This window comes from Triticum urartu, chromosome 3A (genome assembly GCF_056163025.1).
Source record: "Triticum urartu cultivar PI428250 chromosome 3A, HENAU_Tu73, whole genome shotgun sequence".
Lineage (NCBI taxonomy): Eukaryota > Viridiplantae > Streptophyta > Magnoliopsida > Poales > Poaceae > Triticum > Triticum urartu.
The window spans coordinates 680,164,446-680,177,663 of record NC_141875.1 but is presented as its reverse complement, the minus strand read 5'-3'; the positions used below and the strand labels follow the sequence as shown (position 1 = coordinate 680,177,663).

The 13,218-nt window shown below is 46.2% G+C and overlaps 1 pseudogene; it reads right to left on the bottom strand.

Moving 5' to 3' along the window:
* Nucleotides 1-2,317: 2,317 nt before the first annotated feature.
* Nucleotides 2,318-9,119, bottom strand: LOC125547190 (uncharacterized; annotated as a pseudogene).
* Between the last annotated feature and the right edge of the window lie 4,099 nt (nucleotides 9,120-13,218).

Here is a 13,218-nt window from a genome sequence, read left to right as displayed (position 1 = left end):
GGATGAACCACGATGTCGAGGATTAATCAACCTCGTATACAATTCCCTTTGTCAATCGGTATGTTACTTGCCCGAGACTCGATCGTTGGTATCCCAATACCTTGTTCAATCTCGTTACCGGCAAGTCACTTTACTCGTACCGTAATGCATGATCCCGTGATCAACCACTTGGTCACCTTGAGCTCATAATGATGATGCATCACCGAGTGGGCCCAGTGATACCTCTCCGTTATATGGAGTGACAAATCCCAGTTTCGATCCGTGTCAACCCAACAGACACTTTCGGAGATACCTGTAATGCACCTTTATAGTCACCCAGTTACGTTGTGACGTTTGATACACCCAAAGCACTCCTACGGTATCCGGGAGTTACACGATCTCATGGTCAAAGGAAAAGATACTTGACATTGGAAAAGCTCTAGCAAACGAACTACACGATCTTTGTGCTATGCTTAGGATTGGGTCTTGTCCATCACATCATTCTCCTAATGATGTGATCCCGTTATCAATGACATCCAATGTCCATAGCCAGGAAATCATGACTATATGTTGATCAACGAGCTAGTCAACTAGAGGCTTACCAGGGACATATTATGGTCTATGTATTCACACGTGTATTACGATTTCCGGATAATACAGTTATAGCATGAATAAAGACAATTATCATGAACAAAGAAATATAATAATAATGCTTTTATTATTGCCTCTAGGGCATATTTCCAACACCTGTTGTGTTCCAGTAGGAAAACTGCCTTCTTTACCTCCTCCTCCGAGTAAGGAGCTATTAGAAGGTTATTTTCCGCAATAGAAACCTGGGGTATATCATTTGTTTGGGACTCATCCATTGAGAAGCTACCCTCTTATGGAGCCCCAAAGATAATGAATAAATTTCTTCCGGTGTCTACCGTTGGCTACACCATGGAAGTATCTAGTATTTGAATCCACTTTGAGAATAAATTGAGAGTTTGAATGTTGGTACCATTTGAGCTCCTCTTCTCTCACAAGTCGAGCTATCTATTCATTTAATTGACTTTTGATCTCAATTTCATGTTCAGATAGCAGTCAAACTTCAGCCAAAGCTTCTAAATCATCAATAATAGACATGGGACGAAACTTCTCTTTTTGAGGATAAACGTAGTATGCCTAGCCCAACCACCAAGGAATTTACATATTGCACATATTTTATTATTCCATTTGTGTATTGGAGTAAGCCCGACAACAGGTTTCTCCCACACCTACATAACCATATCATAGAAGCGATTGCAGAGTAGCCAACCAAGTTCGAATTTGAACTTGCGTCTGATCTGCAGATGTAGTGAACCAGTGGTGAGAATGATGGGGGCATGGTCTGGTAGAGCCTCGGTACGAGGTAATACATTCACAGAAACCATAGGGAATTTAGATTCCCTTTCGATATCCACTAGAACACGATCTAATTTCTCGTATGTCGGTTCCCGAAGACTGTTCGCTCAAGTGAACCGTCTTCCATTCATTAAAACTTCTCGCAGATCAAAACTGTCAATAACAGTGTTGAACAAGAAAGACCAATTATCAAACCTACCACGAGTTTTCTTTTTCTTTTTGGAATCTTAGCAAATTAAAATCACCACCTATTTGAATAGGATAGGGATTATCTTTTGTCAGATTAACCAATTCATGAAGAAAGTCATCCTTGAACTCATCTTGGGCCACACCATACACGGCGACGAGAGTCCATGTGAAGTTGTCGATTTTATTGGGATATGGAGCTTAAGATGATACACACCATACGAACTAGTCAACACGTCCATAGTCCTTGTATCGATGCCAACTAATATGCCCCCAGAACGGCCCTAGGCGGACGTGAAATCCAAGTGAAGTCTATTCCGCTAGAAAGACGGTTAAGAAGACTTGTCGAGAAATTACGTCTACCAGTTTTAGAAATAGGCAAAAAACTAAATTATGATCCCTGTTAATCTCCGCAATGAATAATTGTTTAGCCAAGTCAGCAAACCCTATGTTGTTATACATGGGATGCATGTCAACACACACAAATTCCTCAGTTAATAACCAAGCCCAACACAATGTTTTTGCAGTAAATGTCTGAGTATCTTGCCTTGCATTTATACATGGGCGATACTTGATTGCCAAGATTATAACTGATTACCGAATCACACCATATCAATATCTACAAATCACATCGTGATCAAAACAAAATCACAATGATATTTGTTTGGCTTAACTACATCGATTCGGTTAGATCATGGTTTCCAAGGGTTAGGCAAAATAATCAACCTGTAAGGCTATAACACAGTAGGCTTGGGTCTCTCTCTAAGCTTCATCTCGCAGCCATCTCTGGCATGACGACCTTTACAAGGATGCACTGCACGACAGAAGTAGGCAGCGTGTCCACTACGCGAGGAAGCGACGCATCCGCTCAGAGTCTGTGGCCTTCCACTCCAATGCCTGGACTGCCGAAACCAGGGTGTTCTCAACCAGATCCGCGTATGAAGACATGCCTGACCCATCGTCCAGTGTGTTCTTTAGCAGGACGAACACATCCAGCCATATGGTGGGGTCCCATAGAGGCTGCCACCTTTGGAGCATCGGGGCAACTAGCGGCGCCACAAGCATGTGCACCATATTCGCGAGGCAGTATGTCTGGTACACCTCGGAGAACTTCTCCTTGAGCCTTGTTAACTCCCAGATCAGGTCACCTGTCATCAACTCCGCCGACGCGCTTTTCACGTGCGCCAACATCACGGTCTTGGTGATCACCCCCATATGCTCGCCTCTTGCATCTCTGGCGTCACCTGCTCCTGCGTGGCAAGGATTTGCTGGCAGAACTCCCGACCTTGCTTCCGCAATCCATCAGCGACACCCTTCTCCCAATCGTCGTAAACCACTTGAGAGCTTTCATCTGCGCCCTCGTCATCTCCCCACTTGGTCAGCCAGGTGTCCGATTCTTTATCAGGAAGTCCGTTGCTTTATCGTCCTTCTACCTCAGCGTCGACCATGCTGAAACCAGCGCTGTGTGGCCGTTCCAACACTTTGATTGGAGAGGTGATGCCCTGGCCGTGCTTGCCGAGGTTAGATCCAGACCCCACCTCGTAGTTCATCATCTTCACCACCTTGTGTTGTTGGACACCAAGCTCTTAGCAGTTGGGAGCTTCGATGTTGGTGCCCAAGTGTAATGCCACCTAGGGTAGGGTTGATGATGGTGTTGAGACGACGGAGGTGCACAACTAGTAGCGATGAACTGGACGTGTCCGAGGACGAGATCGGGCACCGGCTCTGCAGGCCCGTCATTAAGTTCATCTAATGTGTCCGAGGAGGAGATTGGGCACTGGCTCTGTAGGATACTACAATTCGTCGGGAACGTCTAGTTCGTTAATGCGGCTCTACATGTTTTTCATCTCAACACCATCATCAACCCTACCCCTAGATAGCATTACAATCGAGCACCGACATCGAAGCTCCTGGCTGCTAAGAGCCTGGTGTCCAACAACACAACGGTGGTGAAGATGATGAAGCGAATGATTTATGGTGGGATCAGGATCCGGTCTCGGCTAGCATGCATGGCCAGGGCATCACCGAGGGAGTCCTGTACTAAGGGGTCCTCGAGCGTTCGACCTGTTAGTCATGGACCGGATTGATGGGCTGTGAAGATACAAAGACCGAAGACTGCACCCGTGTCCGGATGGGACTCTCCTTGGCGTGGAAGGCAAGCTTGGCGACCAAATATGTAGATTCCTTTCTTTGTAACCGACCTCGTGTAACCCTAGATCCTCCCGGTGTCCATATAAACCAGAGGACTTAGTCCGGAGGAGGAGACTCATTATCATAACCATACAAGCTAGACCTTTAGGGTTTAGCCATTACGATCTCGTGGTAGATCAACTCTTGTAATACTCATATTCATCAAGATCAATCAAGCAGGACGTAGGGTATTACCTCCATAGAGAGGCTCGAACCTGGGTAAAACATTGTGTCCCCTGTCTCTTGTTACCATCGACCTTAGACGCACAGTTCGGGACCCCCTACCCGAGATCCGCCGGTTTTGACACCAATATTGGTGCTTTAATTGAGAGTTCCACTGTGCTGTCGCCAAAAGTTTTGATGGCCCCTTTCAATCGTCAATAATGACGCTGTCCAAGGAGAAACTTTCCTCCTCGGACAAATCTTTGTGCTCGGTGGCTTCGCACTGCGGGCCAATTCGTTTGGCCATATGGAGCAGATTGAAAGCTACGCCCCTGGCCATCAGGTCAAATTTGGGAGCTTGAACTACGTTGCAGACATCCATGGAGACTTGATCTTCGCCGGATTCGAGACCGCGGCTACCACTCCTGGTCACCCTGAGAGACATGGCCTAAATCTGTCACCGGACTGCGTCCAGGAGACAGCTCCCGTAACCGCTCTGGCCTTAGATCTAGAGCAGACTGCGCCATCCAAGGATGGGAGGCTCAACCCCGCCACGGAGGCCACAGATTCCCCAGCGTTGGAGCCGCACATAGACTTGATCTCATACGATACCTGTGCTACCGGAACTCCGGACTCGTCTCCGGCCGTAAGTTCCGAACCATGTGAGCCCGCGGACGCCGAACTTGATCGCTTATCGATCTTTGAATTCAGCGCCACAGACATCTTCCTGCACTCGCCTTTGGGCGACATGCTAAACTCATTAAAAAACCTATCCTTGACGAAGGACTCACATCCGAACTATATCCAGTCCGAACTAGGGGTTGACGGTGGATAATTTTGCTTCCCACCCACCACCCACTTCATAGCCACGGTCGAGGATTTGACCGACACACTTGATTACGACTTCGAGGACATCGACGGTATGGACGACGACGCCGGAGAAGAAGAGGCCCAGAACCCGCCGTTCACCGGACGCTGGACAACCACTTCCTCGTATGATGTATACATGGTGGATGCATCAAAGGAGAACATCGGCGATGACAAGGAGGAAGATCCAGCTGAGGACAAACCTTCTGAAATACAATCCAAGCGCCGGCGTCAGCAGCGCCGCTCTAACTCACGCCGCAGTAAAGACAGCAACACCGGCATAGGAGAAGATAACACTCCAGAAGGTGCCGAAGACAACGAAGACCCCGTTGAAACAACCAATGAACAAGAACGGGAAGATGGGCAGGCTAGCCCTGGTAAACAGGCCACGCATGAAGACTCAGAGGATGGAAGTTATCTTCCGCTCTCTGAGGATGAGGTGAGCCTCGGCACCGACGATTTCATCGTGCCTGAGGAACCTCTTGAGCAGGGGCGCTTCAAGCGCCAGCCAATAGCCACTGCAAGGAGCCTGAAAAAGAAGCAGCAACATCTTCAAGCTGACCAAGATCTGCTCAATGATAAATGGACCGATGTCCTAGCAGCCGAAGAATACGGCCTCAAGCGCCCAACCAAAAGCTACCCAAAACGCAAATTGCTACCTCAGTTTGATGAGGAGACGCCGGAATAAATACCACCATCGTACAATGCGGCTGACCGACCACCACGTGGTCGGGACAAAACGGCAACTCACGCCAAACACCAGCCCGCCCCGCCTCATCGCACAGGTAGAGGTAAATTAGCCCACGACCATACATATGACCTCCGGCAAAACCTGAACAATAAAGCAGGACATACCAGATCAATCTACGGATCACGAGGACGTGCCTCGACACGCGACGACGGCCACCTATTCGGACATGACAAACTTAGTCATGCGCGGGCTGAAAACCGCAGATGGACTCCATCAGAGCTATGTCGCGATACGGCCCGATATAGAGGCGCCACACACCCTCATTGCTTCACTGATGAGGTCATGGATCATGAATTCCCAGAAGGGTTTAAACCTGTGAATATAGAATCATACGATGGGACCACGGACCCCGCGGTGTGGATCGAAGACTTCATTCTCCACATTCATATGGCCCACGGTGTGGATCGAAGACTTCATTCTCCACATTCATATGGCCCGCGGCGATGACCTCCACGCCACCAAATACCGCCCTTTAAAGCTCAAGGGGCCAGCTCGGCACTGGTTAAACAGCCTGCCTAGAAATTCTATCGGCAGCTGGGAGGACTTGGAAGAAGCCTTCATCGACAACTTCCAAGGTACATATGTCCGGCCACCAGATGCGGATGACTTAAGCCACATAGTTCAACAACCTGGAGAGTCCGCCAGGAAATTCTGGACTAGGTTCTTAACTAAAAAGAATCAAATCGTCAATTGTCCGGATGCCGAAGCCCTAGCAGCCTTCAAACACAGCATCCGCGACGAATGGCTCACTCGCCACCTCGGCCAAGAAAAGCCAAAATCCATGGCGGCCCTCATGACACTCATGACCCGCTTTTGTGCGGGCGAGGACAGTTGGTTGGCCCATAGCAAAAACAAAGCAAGCGATGCCGACACCCCTGAACTTAAAAATAGCAAAGACAAGTCTCGACGTAACAGATACAAGCGTCGAAACAATAATGACAACACTAAGGATACGACGGTCGATGACGGATTCAGTGGTTCTAAGTCCGGTCAGCGGAAGAAGCCGTTCCAAAAGAATAATTCAGGCCCATCCAGCTTGGACCGCATACTTGATCGTCCGTGCCAGATTCATGGCACCCCGGACAAACCACCCAATCATACAAATAGAGATTGCTGGGTTCACGGATCAAGCCCACCAGGACTACCTTCAAAGGAGTCATACCAGGTGTAGAGGCCCGCTGTACGGGATCAATCACTCTAGAGGTTGTCTTCGGATCTCTGGACAACTTCCGAAGCGAGGAGTTAATCTTCGATATCGTCCCCTTCCGCAGCGGCTATCACGCACTGCTCGGATGAACTGCGTTTGCTCGATTCAACGCAGTACCACACTATGCTTATCTCAAGCTCAAGATACCCGGTCCACGCGATGTCATAACGGTCAATGGAAATACGGAACGCTCCCTCCGTACAGAAGAGCACACAGCTGCCTTAGCAGCAGAAGTATAGAGCGGCCTTCTCAAGCAGAGCCTTAATTAGGCTGCCGAGCCCATGGACACCGTCAGGAGGGTCCGAACTACTCTGCAGCAAGAGAGCTCGGCTCATCAGGAGCTCGACTAGCAATCCGGCCTCCGTCTCAGTCCCGATCAAGTGGTGGCATTCGTGCCGCGCGTACATAACTACGCACTCAAAATCTCATGGGCATCGATGGAGGCATAACTAGCTTGTGGTCCATAGTACGGCTCAACCTACATCGGATACACACATACTTTCACTTTTACTCGTTTCCTTTTTAGGTCTCAATCCCACAGGCCTCATCTGGTGGACTGGTCATCGGTCCTTTTGAAGGATAAACACACCAAGACGGCGAGAAACGCAGACATATGAGGGACTTTTTAGGTGATTCCATTAACGATAACTCTACCTGTTTTTCAGGACCCACGTGCAGTTCTCCCTTGGTTTCGGCATGTTAAATAGCCTGTTTCTTATCGCACTACCTGTATTAATGCGCCTTGATGTACTAATTAAATTATAATGAGAACAGTTTGCGGCTGGAGCTTTAGGACCCCAACTTTTTACCTTTGCATCTTTTCTGTTTTCTTTCTCTTTTTTCTCTCAGCTTCCCTGTGGATAACCCTATCAGGTAGCACCCGTACACTTTGGTACATGTGATGTTTGCCAGGGGTTTCATAGCATGCCACATTGCGACAACAAAAGTCCGAACACTTTTTATAAGTATAGTTCGGCACCCTAAATTTAGCATTATATGCATTGGCTCCGAATCATGTCTTTGGTCAATAGTTGGGTTGCCCGGCTCCTGTGCTTGCTACCTTACGTTCCGCTATATCGGCTAAGGTAGTAAGGGGACAACTACTGCGATTGTGCCTTGGTTTATCCAAAGGAGCACCTTAGTGGAGAAAGCCGAAAACTGACTGTCATGATGCGGCGAGAGCCGGTCAGCTGTTCGGAGGTTACAAATCGTTGGAGATTTCTTCCGCATTATGCGAAGGATTGGTACTTCCCGATCAGACGCTTATAGCACTCTAGTTCGGATACTAGGGGTTGCGCCCATGTTTTTATTGTCGAACTCCTATGGCTAGGTGAGGGCGTTATAGCCGCATAGTCTAGTTGCCTGGTTCGTTGCGCTAAACAACTCCTTCAAGGACCATCTAATTGGATCAAGATTGTTTAGATTCCTTCCCGAACACCCCCGTACTACCTACGTGGGGGCAGAAGCCGACGACTGGTTAACCCTCAGATTTCATACAACACGGCCGCACACGAAGTAAAATTTTTAAAACATAACAAGCATTATGTTGCACAATCACTTTGTTTTATCATACAAGGTAGAGGGAGATCGAATACATTCATTCAAAGATAGTGTCTTTTGCACAATGATCCGCAACAATGCGGGACCCCTCCAAGACATCGCCGAAGTATCGCTCAGGTGTGCGGTGCTCCTTGCCCTCCAGCGGCCCCTCGGTCGCCAATTTGACAGCGTCCAGCTTCGCCCACCAGACCTTGCAATAGGAGAAGGCCAGACGTGCGCCCTCGATGCAGAAGGACCGCTTGACGACGTCCAGCCGAGGGCAGGCATCCACCAGTCGCTTCACGAGGCTGAAGTAACTTCCGGCTATAGCTTCGGCTGGTCACAACCGGATTATTAAATCCTTCATGGCTAGTTCAGCCACCCTATGCAGCTCGACCAGCTGTTTTAGCTGATTGCTGAAGGGCACCGGATGTTCTGGCGCGAGATATTGCGACCAGAACAGCTTCTCCGTGGAGCTCCCTTCTTCGGCTCGGAAGAACTGTGTGGCGTCAGACACACTGCGTGGCAGATCAGTAAAAGCCCCTGGAGGACTCGGGTTAGTAAACGATATTTCATCTTCACATTCTTGCTTTGCATATTGAATGCCTTACCTGCCGCGATCTTCCTGGCCTCTTGGGTCTCGTGGAGGGCGCCCTGGGCCTCATTCCAGGCTGCCTCCGCACTCTGACGAGCCCTGGCGAGTTCGGTCTCTTGAACCGACGCATCGCGCTCCAAGGCCTCGCACTTCTTCACCGCGTCCTCGAGCTCCTGTTGGACTTCGTTGACCTGGGCCTTGAGCTTCTTCCGAGCGGCCTGCTCCTTAACAGCCTTTCCTTTGGCTTTGACCAGGGCCATTTTCCGGGCCTCGACCTCGGTCGTCGCCTCTGTACACATCATGGCATTTCGGTCATTGCATATCATTTTCCTTTTTTCGAATACATAACAGGTTATTACTTACCTTGTTTTTCCTGGAGCTGCCTCTTCACCTGGCCTAGCTCCTCCTTGATGTCTACTACACAACCTTCTTATTGTAGACGTTGTTGGGACTCCAAGTGCAGAGGTTTGTAGGACAATAGCGAATTTCCCTCAAGTGGATGACCTAAGGCTTATCAATCCGTGGGAGGCGTAGGATGAAGATGGTCTCTCTCAAGCAACCCTGCAACCAAATAACAACGAGTCTCTTGTGCCCCAACACAACCAATACAATGGTAAATTGTATAGGTGCACTAGTTTGGCGAAGATATGGTGATACAAGTGCAATATGGATGGTAGATATAGGTTTTTCTAATCTGAAAATATAAAAACAGTAAGGTAACTAATGATAAAAGTGAGCGTAAACGGTATTGCAATGTGTTTAAACAAGGCCTAGGGTTCATACTTTCACTAGTGCAAGTTCTCTCAACAATAATAACATAATTGGATCATATAACTATCCCTCAACATGCAACAAAGAGTCACTCCAAAGTCACTAATAGCAGAGAACAAATGAAGAGATTATTGTAGGGTACGAAACCACCTCAAAGTTATTCTTTCTGATTGATCTATTCAAGAGTTCGTACTAGAATAACACCTTAAGACACAAATCAACCAAAACCCTAATGTCACCTAGATACTCCAATGTCACCTCAAGTATCTGTGGGTATGATTATACGATATGCATCACACAACCTCAGATTCATCTATACAACCAACACAAAGAAGTTCAAAGAGTGCCCCAAAGTTTCTACCGGAGAGTCAAGGCAAAAACGTGTGCCAACCCCTATGCATAAGTTCACGAGGACACATAACTCACAAGTTGATCACCAAAACATACATCAAGTGGATCATGTGATATCCCATTGTCACCACAGATAAGCACATGCAAGACATACATCAAGTGTTCTCAAATCCTTAAAGACTCAATCCGATAAGATAACTTCAAAGGGAAAACTCAATTTATCACAAGAGAGTAGAGGGGGAGAAACATCATAAGATCCAAATATAATAGCAAAGCTTGCGATACATCAAGATCGTGCCGACTCAAGAACACGAGGGAGAGAGAGATATCAAACACATAGCTACTGGTACATACCCTCAGCCCCGAGGGTGAACTACTCCCTCCTCGTCATGGATTGCGTCGGGATGATGAAGATGGCCACCGGAGAGGGATCCCCCCTCCGGCAGGGTGCTAGAACGGGTCTAGATTGGTTTTCGGTGGCTACGGAGGCTTCTGGCGGCGGAACTCCTGATCTATTCTGCTCCTCGGGCTTTTTAGGGTATATTGATATATATGGGTGAAAGAAGTCGGTCAAGGGAGCCACGAGGTGTCCACGAGGGTGGGGGCGCGCCTAGGGGGGTAGGGCGCGCCTCCCTGCCTCGTGGCTTCCTCGAAGCTTCCCTGACGTCTACTCCAAGTCTCCTGGATTGCTTCCATTCCAAAAATAACTCTCCCGAGGGTTTCATTCCGTTTGGACTTCGTTTGATATTCCTTTTCTTTGAAACACTGAAATAGGCAAGAAAACAACAATTTGGGCTGGGCCTCCGGTTAATAGGTTAGTCCCAAAAATAATATAAAAGTGTTTAGTAAAGCCCATAAACATCCAAAATTGATAATTAATAGCATGGAGCAATCAAAAATTATATATATGTTGGAGACGTATCAAGCATCCCCAATCTTAGTTCCTACTCGTCCTCGAGTAGGTAAATGATAAAAACAGAATTTTTGATGTGGAATGCTACCTAACATATTTATCCATGTAATTCTCTTTATTGTGGCAAGAATATTCAGATCCATAAGATTCAATACAAAATTTTAATATTGACATAAAAATAATAATACTTCAAGCATACTAACAAAGTAATCATGTCTTCTCAAAATAACATGGCCAAAGAAAGCTATCCCTACAAAATCATATATTCTGGCTATGCTCTAACTTCATCACACGAAATATTTAAATCATGCACAACCCCGATGACAAGCCAGGCAATTGTTTCATACTTTTGATGTTCTCAAACTTTTTCAATCTTCACGCAATACATGAGCGTGAGCCATGGACATAGCACTAATGGTGGTTGTGGAGAAGACAAAAAAGGAGAAGATAGTCTCACATCAACTAGGCGTATCAACGGGCTATGGAGATGCCCATCAATTGATCTCAATGTGAGTGAGTAGGGATTGCCATGCAACGGATGCACTAGAGCTATAAGTGTATGAAAGCTCAACAAAAGAAAGTAAGTGGGTGTGCATCCAACTTGCTTGCTCACGAAGACCTAGGGCACTTTGAGGAAGCCCATCATTGGAATATACAGGCCAAGTTCTATAATGTAAAATTCCCACTAGTATATGAAAGTGACAACATAGGAGACTCTCTATCATGAAGATCATGCTGCTACTTTGAAGCACAAGTGTGGTATAAGGATAGTAGCATTGCCCCTTCTCTCTTTTTCTCTCATTCATTTTTTGTTTTGTTTTTTGGGCCTTCTCTTTTTTATGGCCTCTTTTTTCTTCTTCTTTTATTTTTTCTTCTAGAGTCTCATCCCGACTTGTGGGGGAATCATAGTCTCCATCATCCTTTCCTCACATGGGACGATGCTCTAATAATGATGATCATCGCACTTTTATTTACTTACAACTCAAGAATTACAACTCGATACTTAGAACAAAATATGACTCTATGTGAATGCCTCCGGCAGTGTACCGGGATGTGCAATGAATCAAGAGTGACGTGTATGAAAAAATTATGAACGGTGGCTTTGCCACAAATACGATGTCAACTACATGATCATGCATGGCAGTATGACAATGATGGAGCGTGTCATAATAAACAGAACGATCTCGGAATGGCTATGGAAATGCCATAATAGGTAGGTATGGTGGCTGTTTTGAGGAAGGTATATGGTGGGTTTATGGTACCGGCGAAAGTTGCGCGGTACCAGAGAGGCTAGCAATGGTGGAAGGGTGAGAGTGCGTATAATCCATGGACTCAACATTAGTCATAAAGAACTCACATACTTATTGCAAAAATCTATTAGTTATCGAAACGAAGTATTACGTGCATGCTCCTAGGGGGATAAATTGGTAGGAAAAGACCATCGCTCGTCCCCGACCGCCACTCATAAGGAAGACAATCAATAAATAAATCATGCTCCGACTTCATCACATAACGGTTCACCATACGTGCATGCTACAGGAATCACAAAATTCAACACAAGTATTTCTCAAATTCACAACTACTCAACTAGCATGACTCTAATATCACCATCTTCATATCTCAAAACAATCATCAAGTATCAAACTTCTCATAGTATTCAATGCACTTTATATGAAAGTTTTTATTATATCCCTCTTGGATGCCCATCATATTAGAACTAAATTCATAACCAAAGAAAATTACTATGCTGTTCTAAAAGACTCTCAAAATAATATAAGTGAAGCATGAGATTTCATCTATTTCTTCAAAATAAAACCACCTGATCCGTGCTCTAAAAAGATATAAGTGAAGCACTAGAGCAAATGACAAACTACTCCAAAAGATATAAGTCAAGCCCAATGAGTAGTCGAATAATTATGAAACTATGTGAAGACTCTCTAATATTTAAGAATTTCAGATCTTGGTATTTTATTCAAACATCAAGCAAAACAAAATAAAATGAAATGACGCTCCAAGCAAAACACATATCATGTGGTGAATAAAAATATAGCTCCAAGTAAAGTTACCGATGAATGAAGACGAAAGAGGGGATGCCTTCCAGGGAATCCCCAAGCTTAGGCTCTTGGTTGTCCTTGAATATTACCTTGGGGGTGCCTTGGGCATCCCCAAGCTTAGGCTCTTGCCACTCCTTATTCCATAGTCCATCGAATCTTTACCCAAAACTTGAAAACTTCACAACAGAAAACTCATAAGCTCCGTTAGTATAAGAAAATAAATCACCACTTAGGTACTGTTGTAAACTCATTATAAATTCATATTGGTGT